Source organism: Lactuca saligna, chromosome 5 (genome assembly GCF_052625555.1).
Source record: "Lactuca saligna cultivar CGN05327 chromosome 5, ASM5262555v1, whole genome shotgun sequence".
Classification (NCBI taxonomy): Eukaryota; Viridiplantae; Streptophyta; class Magnoliopsida; order Asterales; family Asteraceae; genus Lactuca; species Lactuca saligna.
In genome coordinates, this window is record NC_136421.1 from 206654837 (window position 1) to 206662944 (window position 8108).

The following is an 8108-nucleotide window of genomic DNA, read 5'->3' on the forward strand; positions in this document are numbered from 1 at the left end:
ATTAACCTTCTTGATTTTGAAAAATGACTAGTGCATTAAAAGTTCCCGAATTCTTGCCAAATTTTATGTTTTCAAAATAACTTTTTTTTTTTTTCTCTCTTTGTCTTTTATATATATATATATATATATATATATATATATATATATATATATATATATATATATATATATATATATATATATATATATATAATACTTACCAAATTACCCCTAAGTATCAATCAATTTATTTTTTTAAATTTAATATTTCATTAGATTTGGTAAGTTAATATTTACATCAATTATTATAATTCAAATTAATCCTATTATTTTGGTAACTACGTTTTAAATGAGGCTATAATTTTGGAATCCATGAAATCACTGATCGAAACAAAAAAAATGTTGTCGTTTCTCCCTTTCCCAATTCCCACCACAGGCGCCACTCTCATTCTTCCCCTACAGCTACCGGCGTCGGCATATTCTTTCCCCCAAATAACAATCAAGTTTTCTATAACCCTATTCCACCAACACATATGCTTCCAGCACGATGCCTCCGACCGATTTTTACACCACCGGCACTGTTATCTTCATGTTGCTGCCTTCTTGTGTGATTAGGGTTAAAAAAACCCATTTAGAGTTCTTTAAATCTCCTCCCTCTTGTTGATAACACTAGGTATGAACTTGCATTTCCAGAATTTCTATTAGGGTTAAGAAAACCCATTTAGCGTTCTTCTAATACATGTATGCTATTAAGTCAACAAATAAATTCCAATCTTAATTCCATTTAGTATGTTGTGCATTTTTTTGGAGTTTTCAAAAGTAGAATTCGTGTAATTTTTTTACTTTCCTCCTTAGTTGTGCGCACCGAATGTGAACCCAAAACTATTTTTTTTGTTTGCTGTGGAATAAAAAAAGAAACACAACAAATTTAACCTTTTTCATCATTTCTACTTTTAATCCATTCATAAACATATCATATTTTTTTCGATCTTCTTCCTTTTTCATACAGTAAGTAATCTATACTATATATTAGTATGTACCTACTATGGTATTAGTATATGCTAGAGATGTTTTGCAAAAACAAATAGCATTCATAGTTTTTTCTATGGATTTTCCTTTAATGTTGGTTGTGAATTTACTAGAGGTAATGATGTCAAAAACCACTTATCTTAATATTTCCACCATGGGCATTTTGCGAAAAAGAAATCATAAATTTTTTCCTTTGGAAATTAACTTGATGTTAAACATTTTATTTATTTGTCTATCGTTTTTAATCTTAATACTATGAAGTAATTTTTTGGGATGACTTTAGTGTAGCTTTAGATATGCTTTATTAGCAGCATTGTGCTAGGTAATTGATCTTGTACGAAGTGTAGCTCCATGAAGAACACAAAGAAATTTCGACATCATAATGTCAAACATCGACTACGTTCTAGATCATCATTTTCTTCCACTGTTTGTTCTTCAAGAATATGTTCTTCGATCAAGAATGTGTTATTCAAGAATGCATCTTTAAGAATGAATTCTTCAAGAATGCATTCTTTCAGAATGTACTGTTTAGATACCTAAAAGAAAGGGGAAGGGGCGGCTGAGTTCGTTAGTGAGGAAGAGAAGAAGGTTTGCTAAGATGGACATATTTTCTTTTTTATCATTGCATTCTTGCATTATGTTTGAATATACATGTGTACGAAGATGAAAAAGTCTATTAATTTGTATGAAGATGTTTAAATTTGTATTTAACTTAGTATAAAAGTGATGTTATTATTTGATATATGGTTCAAAAATATTGTTATTATTAAAGAAGTTCATTCTCTCATAATAGATATTTTATTAGAATATTTGTTCTTTTAGAATATGTATTCATTTATGGTATACATCCAGAAATTTTTTCTAAAATTATATTTTTAAAATTAAGAGAATAAATTATTCCATAAAATCAGAAATTTTTCTTTTTGAAATCACTAAAATACCCTTACAATGTTATTAGTGTTATTATATTGTACACTAAAATACCCTATTTTAATATCATACATCCTAAATCACATCCATTAATTTTTTTTCATCCATCGGTCCAAGATCGTTTCTACGACCACATAATACTTGTTGTCCACAATATAACCTAACCTTTTATATATATATATATATATATATATATACTCACATTTGAATTGATATTTATTATTAACAGATTTTTATTTTTAATATACTGGCTTCCTAAGTTTGGAATTCCGTTATGAAAACAACCATTTTAGGCTAAAAAGGAAGTATTCTAATCGCCTCTCTTAAAACTTTCTAAAAGAGTGCTGATTTTTAATTTTTTGGAGGAATCTAAATTTACACAGAATAAAACTGATTAATGTCTTTGTCTATTAAGCCAAAATAAATTGTAATAAATTGAAAGGGAAAGACAGATCAAGAGGTCAAAAACTTAATGCGTAGTCCAAATGTGACACCGATAAGACAAATCTATCAAACAAAAATGAACGAATGTGGTTAGATGAAATGTATGTACATATATTTTTTTTTCTAGAAAAGGCAAATTAATTGAGATAAGAGTTCGTCATCAGCCATATGAACCAATAATGTTACATTTTATTAATAGTTAGGCCGACCGGTATACGATCGACGAAACTTATCGTGGTCTTCATGGCCACAGAAAACGGACGTGTACACCAGCCCAGTCGTTCATGGTCAACTATCTCTCTTTTATTTTTGTCTCTTCGTTCTAGTGGTGGTGTGCTGGTTTGTGGTTGCTCAATAGATATTCACATGGTATGTATGGTTAAAGGTCATAATATTTATCATGGACTGTAGGCCTATTCTTTTAGGTTTTTAATATATAATGACTAGAAAATCTTTGTTTAATCAGATGTCCTAGGTTAATGGCAATGTGGTTTGTTTTGAGCAATCACCTTTTAAGAATGTCAAATCTTGACGACTTTTTAATGCGTAACGAATATTTGGGGAGGTACAAAGCTGATTACAAAAACTAGTGACATTTTTCGTGGATTTTGAAAATCAACTGATTCGTTGTCCTGGGAATATTTTGAGTATATGAGAATTGAATGGGTGATCCCTCTCTTTTTTATTTGACAACTTGTAGAAAATCCCCGTGTTTGGTACATGTTGGATTTTTACATCTTTTTGTTTCGCTGTTATTGTATTCTCCACATAATTACTTTAAACACGAAGAAAACAAATGCATATTAAATTACTCAAAAATTAGGAAATTTATAATCAACCCATATGAGCTGAGATTGACCGAGCATTATTAGATTCACTTAAGCATTGTATCAAACACTTGGAGAACAGTTTTTTGCTCAAATACCTCCTCTTAGATTGTCGATTCGTTTGAAGTCAACATTTCAACAATTAACAACTGTAACTACCTCCTAACAATGGATTTCATTGAGCAATAAAATTACCTTACTAAAATCGAATAATTTTTTCATAAAATCAAATCAACTCACTTGTCGAGGGATGAAGGAACTTAACTAATAAATTTGTTAGAAAATCCAACTTCAAATATTCCTACATCAAATATCATGAATGTGATGATACAACTAATCTAGATGCAAATACCAAGGACAATATGAATGGTTGTTTTAATACATGTTCTGATAGGCTAATTGTTTCCAAAAGAGAATAAGGACTAATAAAGCATAATTGCCTAAAATTTCCGATAAATAATTTTGAAATGTAGAGAAGATGTTTTCATTATGGATTACAAGCATATGATACTATCCATAGGATTGAACAAAATCTCATTCTTGTTCTCATGAATGTTTAGTCAATAACTAGATATGCAAAATCGTAGTATCGTTGAGACAGTACTTCCAAACCTTGAGTACTACACTAAGGATAAAGTATTGACTTCGACCAATGTGTACAACGACTAAAAGAAGTAACAAAACTAATGCATGGGGAATAAATTTTGATCACGTATACCAAACCCTTACTACTATTCATAGGATCAAAAGTAAATAATTTTCCCAAATGTTTAAGTCTGGTTTATGATTGAAAATTTTTATACAAATTTCATGAGATTGTTCTTACTTGGTTAAACCTGGAACATTTCATATGTTCCTATTTAAAAGTAAAGTCTTGAAAAATGTGAATATGTTATAGGAACAATAGATCAAAACCAAATTCAAATATTTGCATAAGGTGTACTAATGTGAAATCACATTCTTGAATAAGGATTGCATTACCAAAGATCTTGTTGGACAAAATTTTGCAATTCATTTCACTACAATTCCTATGATAAATGGTAATGCTATTTTTCAATAAAGATGAATATAGGAAGGAATTAGTCTAACTAATTGTCCATTCAATTTTGACCACAAAATATAATACATCAAAAAGTTTATATGGAATGTACTTGCGAAATCATAATCTTGTTGATATGAACACGAACTGCATTACCAAAAATTCGGTTGGATAGGATTTTGGAATTCATTCGACCTCAAGTCTTGTGATTAATGTGAACGTTGTTTGTCAACATGTATGAGATTTGCATTACTAAGTAATGTGAATATCTGATTGAATTAATTTATATCAATTAAGCTGTTCGAATTAACCAAAATAGTTGACCAATTTCAAATAAAAATTTTCTTATGAATGTGAGTCTAGAACTTTGTAAGTGTTCAGAGCTTTTGTAAGTCAAAATTATGGGTTAACTAGTGAGTATGATGATATACTTAAATCCTAAAGGGATTGTGAGCATCTTAGTCGAAACCACATCAATCATCTAAGCAATTATGAAAAGGGTTTCATAAGTTGTCTTCACCCAGAACATTGCTGCAAGGAATGTAGTTGGTTAAAATCATTGTTTGAGTTGGCACTAGATAAATGACACTATGCTTTCAAATACTTAATGGATTATATAATGAACAAGTGTTATTAGAGTTATTAGTATTGAAGTTATAAAAGAAAGGATCTACGCAGACAAGGTTTGAAGACTCAGACCTTGAATTCACTTAAGATCAATGTCTGCTACTACTAAAAGTCCAGTTAAGTCTGGTAAACTAGACTTATCATGTAATTGGGAAGATCAACATAGTGCTCAAAGTAAATAAATAATAAGTATAAACAATGTAAAGAGATTCAAGAACAATAAGAATGATAGAGGAAATGATTGACTAAATGATTCTTGGTGTTGATGAGAATGGTTAATGTTGCACTTATTCCTACATAACATAAAGGCTACAACTCCTTAAATAAACTAGGAATGAAAATAAGAAAAATCCGATAAAATGCATTGACTAAAAGACATCTGAAGATCAACAGACTGATTCACCCTCTTCTTTTTATCGTGTGCCTTGTAATATACTATCAGACAATAACTATAGAACAAAATAGTACTTGGAACAATAAAGGCACATTACATACATAAAATAAAAAATAGCAAAAGATGCAACTCAGACTAAAATTTACTTCGAAGTTAACACCATCTTGGAAGACTCTTACTTCGGATATGCTTATCTCGAATAGCTAGAGGACTACTTTTCATGTATCGAAAATCTATGCTAAGTGACCTTAGCAATAATTTAATTAATCACTTAGCTTCATCAAACACAAATAGATAAGCACTTTGGAGCCAACTTCGGCCTTTGATGTCCCATTTGAGAGGCTCAATGAATTTTTTCTTGGTGTTTCAGAGGAATCACTCTTGGCGGAATTAGAGATGAACTTATGAAGAATATTAGTAGGAATGAGATGTTTGCCAAGTACTTAAAAAAATCCTTTTGATTGGCCTTCTTCTTGAGGTAAACGTAACCAAGTTTTGGTTCTTCAATTGGTCTATCTTCTAAAATCTAGGCTTCATGAATCTCAATGGTGATTTTGGCTAAGAGATTTTCTGTTCTAAAGAGATGAGCAAAATCTACATCGAATCTACAAAACTCAATAATGTAGTCCTTAAGAAAGTTGATTTCTTTGTTGTAAGTTCCAATGCCTGATTCATTTGTTTGACGTTCTCGAAAATGAACAACTATAATGAGAATGTCATTAGGATTCATCGAAGGAAAGTCTACATCCGTGATGGTGATAGTGGATTATTTGTTCCGATATATGAAATATCTATATAAAAGATAGTCGAGATCGAACTTACTTTGAACCTTAATACCGTATCCAAAGATCTTGGTAATTATTTTTCGAGACAACACCTCCTTTTAGGGTCGTGCATTGGTGGAATAGTAGGTTCTCAATCTTTCATGCTTAGCTCGGATGTTGGTCTAAGGACCATCAGATGGATGTAGAGGTGAAAACTTGATACAATAGCATCCATGTAGAGAGATTGGCAAGTCCCGTGAATCTACATCTTAAGTTGTAAGATCAAAATATATGAAGGGCGCAAAATGTATATCATGGATAATTCCTTCTCGGAAGAGAGTAGAAATGCCCAACATGGAATTTGGATTATTTTTTAGAGCATGAATCCAAATGATTTCTTGCAATGGTTGCTGAATTTTTTGGTTGGACAGGCCCTTGGATATTGTAACGACTTTATTGGACTATCCGAACTTGTAGCGACCTTTTGTCTTTGTCATTGGCTCTGTCATCTTGGGAAGAAATGGAGGAGATGATTTGTTTATACCTAGTGATGAATAGCTTCGATGGAGGTGGAATCAGAGGCTCTTCAGGGATCTCATCAGGTTTACTGATAAGAGAACCTTTATCTATTTGAATAATCCTCGGAGTTAGAATTGGAGAAAGCATTGTTTGAATGGCTCGGAAGGCGTTCATTGTTAGCTTGGTTTTTACATTATCCATGTCTCGGTTCCCTTTAAAAGTTTCATACAAAGATGATGGCTAGGAAATTGAGGACCATTTCATCTTCTATGCTATAAAAACGACTTTAGTAGGAGGTGTTGGATAAGGTTTCTAAGTCCATACCAATATTTGGTATGTACTTGACCCGATTTGGCATGGTCTATTTGGGTTGCATGGAATAGGAACAATTTGGATAGACTTTTGTGAGAAGAAGATATTTATGATTTATTTATATATTATAAGTTCTAATATGTTAATATGAAATCATACTATTTAATTATTATTGATCAAGAATAAGTTTGGAATTAATTTTGTGATCAAAATAGACTAATTAAAAAAATAGGGATTGATTTGGTAAATCATTCATTCTTATATAGTGGGCTTATGATCCTTGATTCTTCATGTTGGGCTAAACCCATGTGGTGACCTATGGATTCTCCATGGAGGTTAAAACCCATAGATCATGAAGAATATGGAAGGTCATGAGTTACATGGTGTAACCCTAATGTTCACACTATATAAAGAAGCCTCATCCATGTAAAATTAGCAGTTAAGCATACATAAGTGAGGGGTAGAAGATTTTGGTGCAGATAGCCTTCTCTCAAGTTATTCCATTTGTTTGTGGTGTTCTGTGAAGCGTTTGAGGCATCACATTTGGGGTGCTAGGCTCACAATGTCTTAAGGAATCCAAGCTACAAGAAAGGTATGTCATTCTACTAGTTTTTGTATTACATATACACCATGATATGCTAGTTAGGATGAAAACCTTGGAAAATGAAAGTTTGCATGTATAATTCAGAAAACATAGATCCAAGGTTTCTAGGGTTGCATGTACACCATAAGTGTGTTAGAATGCTCAAAACCCATAAGTGGTGTCAGAGACAGGTTTGTTTTCAATAATACTTGATGCAAATTGCTAAAAAAAAATCGATTTTTCTACCCACTGTTCAGTGAACTCGCCGAGTCCATTGGGAGACTTGACGAGTCCATGTGAAAACTCATCCAAATCGTCGAGTTTCTTCATGCACTCAACAAGTTGGAGGCCCCGAGTGTAGAATTTCGAGTTTTAATGCTAAAATTAGACTAGAATCATTACCCTAAACTGTTTTTAGATTGTTAAACCTGTTTTTAATGTGGTAATGATTGTGTTTGTCCAATTTCAAAGTCAAAGTGTCAAGTTTTATATTGAGTTCATATGATATTTGAAAATTGTTGATTTGAATTAAGCATGCTTACGAGTTTTAATAGATCATAGAAATTATTTGACATGCTTGTTAGTGTAATTATTGATCTAAATGCTTTTTAATGGACTCCATAACTTGTCCTCAAGTTATGGAATTACAAAAGTATTTTAC

General features: G+C 31.5%; 1 long non-coding RNA gene across 1 annotated transcript; it reads left to right on the forward strand.

Moving 5' to 3' along the window:
• Nucleotides 1-364: 364 nt before the first annotated feature.
• On the forward strand, nt 365-1748 carry LOC144997356 (uncharacterized). Its single transcript, XR_013659770.1, has 2 exons — nt 365-652; nt 1331-1748. It is a non-coding gene; the product is annotated as an uncharacterized LOC144997356 (long non-coding RNA).
• Nucleotides 1749-8108: the final 6360 nt, after the last annotated feature.